The sequence below is a fragment of the Erinaceus europaeus genome, chromosome 15 (assembly GCF_950295315.1).
Source record: "Erinaceus europaeus chromosome 15, mEriEur2.1, whole genome shotgun sequence".
Taxonomy (NCBI): domain Eukaryota; kingdom Metazoa; phylum Chordata; class Mammalia; order Eulipotyphla; family Erinaceidae; genus Erinaceus; species Erinaceus europaeus.
Window position 1 is genome coordinate 18,158,837 of NC_080176.1, and position 12,740 is coordinate 18,171,576.

A 12,740-nucleotide genomic window follows, 5' to 3' on the forward strand; every position below is an offset into this window, starting at 1 on the left:
TATTCCCTTCTGTTGCCCTTGTTGTTTTATTGTTGTAGTTATTATTGTTGTCATTGTTGTATAAATAAATTTTTTAAATAAAGTATTTATTTATTAACTTTATTACTTTTATTTGATAGGACAGAGAGAAATTGAGAGACATCTACAGCACTGTTCACCACTTATAAAGCTTCCCCCCCGCAGGTGGGGAACGAGGGCTTGAATTCAGGTCCTTGTGCATGATAATACATGCACTTAACCAGCTGTGTTACCATCCAACCCCTATTTATTTCTTCTAATACAGAAAAAGTTTTGGATGGAAGAGAGTGAGAGACAGATGTGGGGGCGGGGAGAGAGAAATGAGAGCTATGGAAGTCCTGTGCTCTATCAGTTAACCTATTTTCCCCTGCTACCAATAATAATTACTTGGGGTGGGGGCTAGTAGTTATAGAAGGACCTTCACTATTCTGATCAAAATTTTTGCCTCCAGGGTTATTGCTGGGGCTTGGTGCTGGCAGTAGAATTTATTGTTCATGGTGGCCATTTTTCTTTGTCTTTTTTAATTGGATAGGACAGAGAGAAATTGAGAGGGGGAGGCAAGGTAGAGAGGGAGAGAGAAAGATAGATACCTGTAGACCTGCTTCACTACTTATAAAGAGACTCCTCCCCCTGGCAGGTGGGGAGCTGGGGCCTCAGACCCTTGAACAGGTCCTTGTGCTTCTGACTATGTGCTCTTAACCTTGTGCACTACTATCTGGCCCCCTGGTCAAACTTTTTCAGATAGAAAAGGTGGCACAGGGGCTAGAGTGATGGACTTACATAAGGTCCCAAGTTTGATCCCCAGCATCACTTGTGCCAGAGTGATCCTCTGCTTCTCTCTCATAAATAAATAAATAGATAAATAAATATAATATAATATAATATAATATAATATAATATAATAACAGTGATAGAGACAGAGGGACATTGGGAAAGACACCACAGCACGGAAGCTTTCCCCAGTGCTTTCAGGGCCAGGTTCAAGCCTGGGTTGTGCACAGGGCAAAGCTGGAGAGTTCCTTTGCTGACCCGATAACCCAACTGAAGTTACTGAGGAGGGCTGGCAGAATAGCACTTTGTCTTTGGCCACAAGTGCTAATCTAGGCTCTGCTCCTGGCTGCTGATCTGGTTATTGTCCAGCCATCTCCCACTAACTAATAAATTAATAAATAGATTAATTAATTTTAACCAGAGCACTGCTCAGCAGCTCTGGCTGATGGTGGTGCTGGGGATTGAACCTAGGACTTCAGAGCCTCAGGTATGAGAGACTTTTGCAGAACCATGATGCTGTCTCCCCAGCCCCTGACTCCCATTCTGACTGAGGGTCCAGAAGGTGCTAAGGGATAGGAAAGGCCCCCTGGGCTGTTGACTCTGGCAGATCACTAGTAAGATGACAGATGGTCAGAGAGCCAAGCACCTGCTTCTGCTCATGCCCTTATCGTTGGACCTGGACCTCAGTTCCCCTGAATGGCTTTTGGCTTGTGGGATCGAGGTTTGAGCTGGGGCTGGCAGGAAATGGAAGGGATGTGGGGCAGCCAGAGAACTTCTGGAAGGGAAGCCAGGAACCTAGGTCATGGGCTCCAGGGTGCAGCCAACCTGTGCCCTCAGGTGACTCACCAGCCTGCTCCCAGGATTTCAGTTTTCAGTTTCCAGTTTCCTGACTGAGTGATGACAGCATTTGGTGCTGTAGGGAAATCAAAACCTAGCTGATTCAAACAAAGAGGAAAGACACCCCCCACACACACCCACACACCTGCTCGAGGCTGATTTGCCTCTCCCCCTCCCCAGCCCCTTTCCAGGGAGAGGCCTGCAGGGCACTCCTTAGCAAGCAGGAATCCTGAGGTCGAAGCAAAAGTCAGGCGCTTGGGTGGTGACATCATGTGGAGTCAGGGGAAGTCTCGGTCAAGGTCTCACAGTGGTCTGGCCACTGAAAGCAGCCTGGAACTCTGGTCCCAGTTCTCGGCTCAGGCTGGGGAAGGGGAACCCCTGGGCTCCGTGATGTCAGCTCAAGGCTTGGAAGTAACCAGTCAAATGAAACCAACATGGTCTCTGGTGAAGGTGAAGAGGTTGGGGCCACACCTCTGAGGCTTCCAGATGCAGATGGGAGACCTTGGGGATGGGTACAGCCCGCCCCCATCTCCCTCACCTGAGAGAGTGGAGCTAATGGAAGCCCAGAGTCCCAGCCTTGATGACCACAAGTACCAGCACCTCGTAGCACCCCCAAAGGAGGGACTTCCGGGGTTTTTCAGTGGGGGGCCATGTCATGGCTGTGGCAAGCATCTGAAGAAGGTAGAGAAGAAGGGGGTGAATAGGGTGGCTCCTGTGAGCTCGGGCAGTCAGCGAGGGAGTGTGTGGAGAGGGTCATAGCAGGAAGCAGGGATTCAGAGAAAAAACACCAGCCTGGATACAGAAAGTCCCAGATCAAGTCCCCACTTGGCTCTGCCCTTTCCTATATGTGCTCTACTTCTTTCCTTCTTTCCTTCATTCATTGAGTCTTTCTTCCTTTCCTCCTTTCTTTCTTCCTTCTTTTCTCTCTGTTTTCTTTTTTTCGTTAACATTGATTTCTCTTTAAAAAAATTATTTTATTTAATCTTTTAATTGCCATTGGGGTTATCACTGCAACTTGGTGTTAGCACTATGAATCCAAGGGTGCTGGTGGCTATTTTCCCTCTTTTTTCTATTCTGTTTAATCTGCTTGGATGAGGGGGCGGGGATAAGCAGGAGAGAGAAAGAGAGACATCTGCTCATGAAGCTTCTCCCCTGCAGGTGAGAAGTAGGACTTGAACCTAGGTCCTAGCTCCTGGTAATACGTGTGTTTACTTGGATGTACCACCTGCTGGCCCCTCTTCCTTCCTCCCTTTTATTTCTTTCCTACTTCTTTCCTTCCCTGTCTTTTCTTTTTCTTTTCTCTCTCTCTCTCTCTCTCTCTTTTTCTTGATAGGACAGAGAGAAATTGAGAGGGGAGGAGATAGATAGATAGATACCTGCAGCTCTGATCTACTATTGGTGGTGCTTCTCCCCTGCAGGTGGGGACAGGGTCCTTGTGCACGGCAATGTGTGCCTCTGCCTGGCCCCTATGTATTTCTTTTATGAGCACGATGTGGTGCTGAGAATTGAACTCCTCTCACTGTTCCAACTCATCCCAGGTAGATCTAGGCTGGAAGCCTCCTCAGCCAGGTGGGGGCGCTCTTCATGCCAGGAGGCCCAGGAGCTCAGTGGATGGACCACATTGCCTGCCAGTAGCTGTGTGTGCTTAGGAAACTTGCTTAGCCTCTCTGTGCTGTGGTTTCACCTTCTACGGAATGCAGAAATACACACAAGGAAATAAGCTTGAAGGAAGCAATGCAGATTCTTAGGTCTGTTACGGGAGTCGATGAGCTATTCTTTGCAAAGAGATTCATAACAGAACCTGACAGATATTACTAATAATATCTAAAAATCCCAAGAAATGCTTGTTGAATCGGGAGATGACTCAGCTGTGGAGTACCTGGTTTACACCTGTGGCAGCCTGGGTTTGATTCCTGTTACCATGTGAGAGCAATTAATGTAGAAAAAAAAAGTGGTGAATGATTGGACCTGTGAAATAGCTCACTTGGATAGTACGCTATCTATAGGTCCTAGAACATGATGGCAGAGGAGGACCTAGTTGAATTGTTATGTGGAAAGGTTTTATGCATGTTCAAACTATTGTATTTTATTGTCAACTGTAAACCATTAACTCCCCAATAAAGACATTTAAAAAGAAAGAGAGAGAGAGAGAGAGAGAGAGAGAAAGAAAGAAAGAAAGAAAGAAAGAAAGAAAGGAAACACAACATTGCTTCACTGCTTGTATAGCTTACTCCATGCAAATACACCCATATAATGGCTGGGAACTTGAACCTGAGTCTTCACACATGACAAAGTGTGTGCTCTACTGGGTGAGCTATCTCTTGCTCATGTGTTATCATCATCATCACACTATCATCATCATCATCATCATCATCATCATCATCATCACTAACTACTACTACCAGAGCACTGCTCAACTCTGGCTTATGGTGGTGGTGGTGGGAGCGATTGAACTTGGGACCTTGGAGCATGAGGTATGAAAGTCTTTTCGAATAGCCATTATGGTGTCTCCCTCTGCCCCATCTGCATCATTTTATGTAGAAGAGGAAAGTGAGGCCCAGAGAGGTTAAGGTTTTGTGCTTAAGATCACAGAGCCAGTAAGTGGCAGCTCTAGGATTCGGACCCAGGACACCTGGCTTTCCTCATCACTATTGTGTTAGAGCCTGTTAAGCACTTAGACTGGGATTTGTCATGTTTTCTCTACATGCCAGGCACTGTGCTAGTGACTTTCATTCATGAATTAAAACAGCCCACGGGAGGCCGGGCAGTAGCACAGAGGGTTAAGTGCACATGGCACGAAACGCAAGGGACCAGTGTATGGATCCCAGTTCGAGCCCCCGACTCCCCACCTGCAGGGGTGTCACTTCACAAGCGGTGAAGCAGGTCTGCAGGTGTCTATCTTTCTCTCCCCCTGTCTTCCCCTCTTCTTTCAATTTCTCTTTGTCCTATCCAACAACAATGGCAATAACACCAACAAGGACAACAAAAATGGGAAAAATGGCCTGCAGGAGCAGTGAGTTCATGGTGCAGGCATCAAGACCCAGCAATAACCCTGGAGGCAAACAAACAAACAAACAAAAAATAAAATACTCCATGTTGCTTCAGAAGAAACCGAGCTCAGATTTTTAAAAAAAAAAATTTATTTACAAAAAGGAAACACTGACAAAATAGGATAAGAGGGGTACAACTCCACACAATTCCCACCACCAGAACTCCATATCCCATCCTGTCCCTCAAGAGATTTCCTATTCTTTATCCCTCTGGGAGTATGGACCCAGGTCATTATAGGGTACAGAAGGTGGAAGGTCTGGCTTCTGTAATTACTTCCCCGCTGAACATGGGCATTAACGTGGTTCCATTCTCCCAGCCTGCCTCTCTCTTTCCCTAGTGGGGTGGGGCTCTGGGGAAGTGGGGCTCCAGAACACATTCATTGGTGGGGTCGTCTGCCCAGGGAAGTCCAGTTTGCATCATGTTAGCATCTGGAACCTGGTGGCTGAAAGAAGAGTTAACATATAAAGACAAACAAATTATTGACTTATCATGAACCTAAAGGCTGGAATAGTGCAGATGAAGATTTGGGGGGGGTATCCATTTTGTAGATAGTTAGTAGGCCTATTTTAGTTATATTCCAAAGGGCCCATGACTATACTAGTTTTTTTTTTTTTTTTGAGCCTGACATCTGATATGCTGTACAACATACTCTATGCTACACCTGAGGAAGATGGGTCCTGAAATTGGGTCAGATTGGAATGTTCCTACTCATGAACACAGAATGTGAGCTCAGATCTACAGGGGTGCAGAGGTCACATAGGCTCATAAGCTGATTATGGGCCCCAGATCACATCAATTCGATGGGGTTTACAATCAACAATATTTGTACACCTTTTCCATACTTGAGAGCTCAGATTTTAACCAAGGGCTGGGGACTTTCTCCGCAAATGACTCTCATGCCTGAGGCTCTGAAATCTCAAATTTAATCCCCAGCACTACCATAAGCCAGAGCTGAGCAGTGCCCTGGTCAAATAAATAAAACTTAAAAAGATTTTAACCAGGTTGGGAAGACAGCATAATGGTTTTGCAAAAGACTTTCGTGCCTGAGGCTTGGAGGACCTAGGTTCAATCCCCAGCACCACCATAAGCCAGAGCTAAGCAGAGCTCTGGTTAATTAATTAAAAATATTTAAACAGTTTGAGGAGATAGCATCATGGTTATGCATAAAGCTTTCATGCTGGAGGGTTTGAGGTCCCAGGTTCAATTCCCAGGACCATCATAAGCCAGAGTTGAACAGTGTTCTATCCTCTGTCTCTGTATCTCTCTCATTAGATAATAGGTAAACATTTTATTACCACGGGGATCATCACGGGGCTCAGTGCCTACATAATGAATCCACCGTGCCAGCAGGCCTTTTTTTTCTTTTAGTTAATAGGATAGAGAGAAATTGAGAGAGGACAAGGAGAGAGAGAGAGAGAGAGAGAGAGAGAGACAGAAAGAGAGAGACAGAGAGAGAGAGATTGAGTTAGAAACCTACAGACCTACTTTATCACTCATGAAGCTTTCCCCCTGCAGGTGGGGATTGGGAACTGGAACCTGGGGCTCATGGTAGCGTGTGTCCTCAACCAGGTGTGTCACTGCCTGGCCCCCATCCATCTTATTTACTCTGAACTATTTTAATCATAAGGGGTGGGGGCTGTATTCAGATAACATTGCTCCAGACATGCTGCCAGATTCGGGTGTTACCCTCCGTGTGTGCTCTAAACGGACATGTGCACAGAGCAGAAAATGGGCAGGAGGGGAGAGAGGAAGGACCGCCACAGGACAGCCAAGAATCTCCAACAGGGGACCTTCCCCAGGCTCTGTCCCCAGAGCTCCCGAGTCTAGGCAGGTTCTGACAGCACTGTCCTCTCTTCTCAGATGAGCAAACAAAATTTAGAGGTGAGGAGATAGCATAGTAGTTATACAACAGACTTTTTTTTTTTGGCCTCCAGGGTTATTGCTGGGGCTCGGTGCCTTCACCATGAGTCCACTGCCCCTAGAGGCTATTTCTTTCTCCCTTGTTGCCCTTTGTTGTTTTATCATTGTTGTGGCTATTATTATTGTTGTTATCGATGTCATTGTTGGATAGGACAGAGAGAAATGGAGAGAGGAGGGGAAGACAGAGAGGGGGAGAGAAAGATAGCCACCCGCAGACCTGCTTCACTGCTCGTGAAGCGACCCCCCTGCAGGTGGGGAGCTGGGGGCTTGAACCGGGATCCTTGTGCCTGTCTTTGCACTTCGCACCATGTACGCTCAATCTGCTGCACTACTGCCCGACCCCCTACAACAGACTTTCATACCTGAGGCTCTAAGGTTCCAAGTTCAGTCCCTGTCACCACTATAAGTTAGTACTGAGTATTTCTGGTGAAGCAGTGATAATGATAATTCTAATTTTAGGGCCAGAGAGATATATCAGCCTATTTACGCATATGACTTGCACACCTGTTTCTCCCAAGTTCATAACTTCAATCCCAGTGCCCCTTATATTAGAGATGAGCAGTGCTCTGATTTCTGCCATAAAAAATCTTCGGGGGGGGGGTGGCCGGTAGCGCAGTGGGCTAAGCACACATGGTTCAAAGAGCAAGAACCAGCATAAGGATCCCAGTTTGAGCCCTCGGCTCTCCACCTGCAGGGGGGTCGCTTCACAAGCAGTAAAGCAGGTCTGTGGGTGTCTATCTTTCTCTCCACACCTCTGTTTTCCTCTCCTCTCTCAATTTCTCTCTGTTCTTCTAGCCAACAACAATGACAGCAATAACAATAATAACAAGGGCAACAAAAAGGAAAATAAATATTTTATAAAAATAAGAGACATATATTTTACTTAAGGTCAGGCTGCTTTTATTTATTGAATTTTGATTTTTGCTGCCAGAGTTCCAACAGAGAGATTTCCCTGCATGATTCCACTGCTCTTGGTGGGCTTGATTTAATTCCAGACAGAAGGTAAGAGACAGAGAGGGAGAGAAAGGAGAGACATCACAGCACTACTCCACTGCTTGTAAAGCTTTGTTTAAAAATTATTTAGTAGGGGAGTCGGGCCGTAGCGCAGTGGGTTAAGCGCATCTGGCGCAAAGTGCAAGGACCGGCATAAGGATCCGGGTTCCAGCCCCCGGCTCCCCACCTACAGGGGAGTCACTTCACAGGCAGTGAAGCAGGTTTGCAGGTGTCTGTCTTTCTCTCCCCCTCTCTATCTTCCCCTCCTCTCTCCATTTCTCTCCATCCTATCCAACAACGATGACAACAACAACAATAACTACAAAAAAAAAAAAAAAACAAAAAACAAGGGCAACAAAAGGGAAAATAAATAAATATTAAAAAATTATTTAATAGGAAACAGAGAAATCAAGAGAGAGGGGGCAGCCAGAGAGGGAGAGAGACAGAGAGACAGCTGAAGTCCCACTTTACTACTTATGGAGCTTCCCCCTGGAGTGGGGACCAGGGTTTGAACTTGGGTTCTCGTGCATTGTAGCTTGTGCATGCTGCCAGATGTGCCAACACCTGGCCCTCTGAAGCTTCCCTTCTGCACTGAGCTCTGATGTGGCATCCGGGCGCTCACACTGGATCCTTGTGAAGCATGTGCTCTAATGAGCTAGCTCTGGCCCCTCACTGCCTGGCTGCTTTTAGACTTCCCGGGTGAGCAGGAGGTGGGGCTAAGCATAGCTTGCCAGTCCTTGCGCTTTGTGCCACCTGCGCTTAACCCACTGTGCTACCGCCCGACTCTCTCTGAAGGCCTCTTGAAGACAGCTTCTGCGTTTTTCTTTATCACTGAGACGGGGGGGTCAGTGGACCACACAGAGGAAAAGTAGAGACACCAGAACATCACTGCACCATCAGTGGTGTTTCCACATGATCCCGGGACTTGAACCCAGAACATCACACATAGCAAGAGATGTGCTCAGCTGTCAGGGATTGGATTGAACTCAGGACCTCATGCTTGAGACTCTAAGGCTTTATCCACTATGCCACCTCCTGGACCATGCTCCTCAATATATATATATATATTGCTAGAGCACTGCTCTGCTCTGGCTTATTAAGGTGGTGCAGGAACTTTGGAGCCTGTGGCATGAGAGTCTCTTGCATAACCATTATGCTATCTACCCCTTTGCGATTCTCAATATTTAATATTGTCTAATTACCTATTGCAACCAGATAGCCTCAGTGTCTTGCAATGTAAAGTCACAATGCTGCAAGTGCAAATAAACTGTCACATGTACTTGGACCATAAAGTTTTAATGGGCACAGGTCCAAGTAGTGACGCACCTGGTTGAATGTACATGTTACAATGCCCAAGGACCTGGGTTCAAGGCCCCAGTCCCCCCTTGCAAGGGGAAAGCATTTCAAGTGGTGAAGCAGTGCTGCAGATATGTCTCTGTTTCTCCCCTTCTCTGTCTCCTCTTCTCTCTTGATTTCTGGCTGACTCTACCCAATAAATAAATTATTTAAAAATTTTTTGAAGTGGGGGCCAGGTGGTCGTGCACAGGGCTAAGTGCACATGGCCTGAAGCTCAAGGACCTGTGTAAGGATCCCAGTTCGAACCCCCAGCTCCTCACCTGCAGGGGAGGGGCTCACTTCACAGTCAGTGAAGCAGGTCTACAGGTGTCTTTCTCTCCCCCTCTCTGTCTTCCCCTCCTCTCTCCATTTCTCTCTGTCCTATCTAACAACAATGACAGCAATGATGACAACAATAACAACAACACCAGTAACAAAATGGAGGAAATGGCCTCCAGGAGCAGTGGATTTATAGTGCAGACTCTGAGTGCAGGCAATAGCCCTGGAGGCAAAAATAAATAAGTAAATAAAAATTAAAAAGTTTTTTTAGTATTTATTTATTTATTCCCTTTTGTTGCCCTTGTTGTTTTATTGTTGTAGTTATTATTATTGTTGTCATCGTTGTTGGATAGGACAGAGAGAAATGGAGAGAGGAGGGGAAGACAGAGAGGGGGAGAGAAAGAGAGACACCTGCAGACCTGCTTCACTGCCTGTGCAGGGATTCCCCTGCAGGTGGGGAGCCAGGGCTTGCCCGGGTCCTTGCGCTTTGCGCCATGTGTGCTTAACCCACTGCGCTACAGTCCGACTCCCCAAATTAAAAAGTTTTAATGGACACTGTTATTGCTGCAAACAGAACACGTTTGAATGACCTTTGCATAGATTTAAAAAAACGAGTAAAGGAAAAAAGCTTTTTTCTCTCCTTCTCTACCTCTACCTTCCTCTCAATTTCTGGCTGTCTCTATCCAATAAATAAATAAAGGTGATAAAAAAATTTTAAAAGAAAAAAAGTTGCATGGTTCTGTGTGGTTTTAAGGAAACAGGAATTTCAGCATGAATCCCTGCCCGATGGCCTCCCTCCGGGCCTTCACTTTAACGCCACATTCTCAGCCAAGTGTTCCTTACCCAAGGCATCTTCAGTTGGATAAGTCTTGGCAAGATTTTTATTTATTTTTGGTTCATTTCTTTTTTTTAATTTCTTTTTTAATGTTTTATATTTATTTATTTTCCCTTTTGTTGCCCTTGTTTTTTTTATTGTTGTAGTTATTATTGTTATTGGTATTGGTGTCATCATTGTTGGATAGGACAGAGAGAAATGCAGAGAGGAGGGGAAGACAGAGAGGGGGAGAGGAAGATAGACACCTGCAGACCTGCTTCACCACTTGTGAAGCGACTCCCCTGCAGGTGGGGAGCCGGGGGCTCGAACTGGGATCCTTATGCCTGTCCTTGCACTTTGCGCCACCTGCGTTTAACCTGCTGCGCTCCCTTTGGTTCATTTCTAAGTTCTGTCTGCCTCCAACTGCACTGTAAGTGCCATGATGGAAAGAATTCATTTTCTAAGTAAACCAGTGGTACTACATCAAATTGAAAAGCTTCTGCATAGCAAAAGAAACCACCACCCAAACCAAGAGACCTCCCACAGAATGGGAGATCTTTACATGCCATATATCAGACAAGAGGCTAATAACCAAAATATATAAAGAGCTCACCAAACTCAGCAACAAGAAAACAAATGACCCCATCCAAAAAGGGGGAGAGGATATGAACAGCATATTCAGTACAGAAGAGATCCCAAAGGCCAACAAATATATGAAACAATGCTCTAAGTCATTGATCGTCAGAGAAGTGCAAATAAAGACAACAATAAGATACCATTTCATTCCTGTGATGATGTCATACATCAGAAAAGGTAGCAGCAACAAATGCTGGAGAGGTTGTGGGGACAAAGGAACTCTTCAGCACTGCTGGTGGAAATGTAAATTGGTCCAACCCCAGTGGAGAGCAGACTGGAGAACTCTCAGAAGGCTAGAAGTGGACCTACCCTATGACCCTGCAATTCCTCTCCTCGGGATATCCTAAGGAACCAAACTTACCCATCCAAAAAAGATTTGTGTATACCTATGTTTATAGCAGCACAATTTGTAATAGCCAAAACCTGAGATCAACTCAGGTATCTAACAACAGATGAGCGGCTGAGTAAATTGTGGTCTATATACACAATGGAATACTACTCAGCTATTAAAAATGGTGATTTCACCTTCTTTACTCCATGTTGGATGGAGCTTGAAGATATCATGTTAAGTGAGATAAGTCAGAAACAAAAGAATGAATATGGGATGATCTCACTCACAGACAGAAGTTGGAAAACAAGATCAGAAGAAAAAACACTAAAGCAGAACTTGAACTGGAGTTGTTGGCACCAAAGTAAAAGACTCTGGGGTTGGGGAGGAGGGTCAGGTCCTGGAACATGATGTCAGAGGAGGACCTAGTGGGGGCGGAATTGTTCTGTGGAAATGTTACGTATGTTCAAACTATTGTGTTTTGCTGTCAACTGTAAACCATTAATTCCCCAATAAAGAAATTTTTAAAAATCCATTTTCTGCCATGTTTGTTTATAGCTCTTAGAAAAATTCCAAGCTCAATAAATTTCTGCAGAATGAATAGATGATTGATTATTTCCTCAAACAAATCAGAACTAAACTCTTCAAACCAATTCCCCAGAGGAGAGAAAGAGAGAGAGAACAGGACCACAGGTGACATGCCACGGAGATTACAAACAGAACTTTAAGCTTATAAATTTATAATTTTAAGGTAAGTAGATTCTAGGGGAGGGGGATCTTCATCAGTTCAAGCAGACTTTTTCAGACAGACAGAATGACAGACAACGACGCCACAGTACTGAAGCTTCCCCCAGTGCAGTGGGGGCTGGTTTCAGACCTGGGTTGTGGAGGCCAGGGTGGTGGCACACACAGGTTAGGCACATATAGTATGAAGTGCAAGGATCTTGGTTTGAAACTCCAGGCTCCCCACCTGCCAGGGGAGGTCACCTCACAAGCAGTGAAACAGGTCTATCTTTCTTTCTCTGCCCTCTCAATTTCTCTCTGTCCTATCCAAAAAAAAAATAGAAATAAGTGGCCACAGGAGCAGTGGATTTGTAGTGCAGGCACGAAGCCCCAGTGATAACATTGGCGATAAAATTAAAAAAAAAAACTTAAAAAAAAACACCTGGGTTGTGTGCTTGACAAAGCAGATGCACTATCCAGGGAAACTAGAGGCAAACAAGTTAAAACAAAACAAACAAAAAACACTGCAATTGGGAGTCGGGCTGTAGCGCAGCAGGTTAAGCGCAGGTGGCGCAAAGCACAAGGACCGGCATAAGGATCCCGGTTCGAACCCCGGCTCCCCACCTGCAGGGGAGTCGCTTCACGGGCGGTGAAGCAGGTCTGCAGCTGTCTATCTTTCTCTCCCTTTCTCTGTCTTCCCCTCCTCTCCCCATTTCTCTCTGTCCTATCCAACAACGACAACAACAATAATAACTACAACAATAAAACAACAAGGGCAACAAAAGGGAATAAATAAATAAAATAAATATATATATAAAAAAAACACTCCAATTGCCAATGGAGGGAATGGGGACACAGAACAGAACTCTGGTGGTGGGGTATGGAATTATACCCTGGTTATTTTGTAATTTTGTAAATCACGAATTAAAATGTATATAGTAGAGAAAGAGAGAAATTGAGAGGTAAAGGAGAGAGAGAGAAACACCCATAGCACTGCTTAACCAACCACTCGTGAAGCTTCCCCCCTGCAGAGGG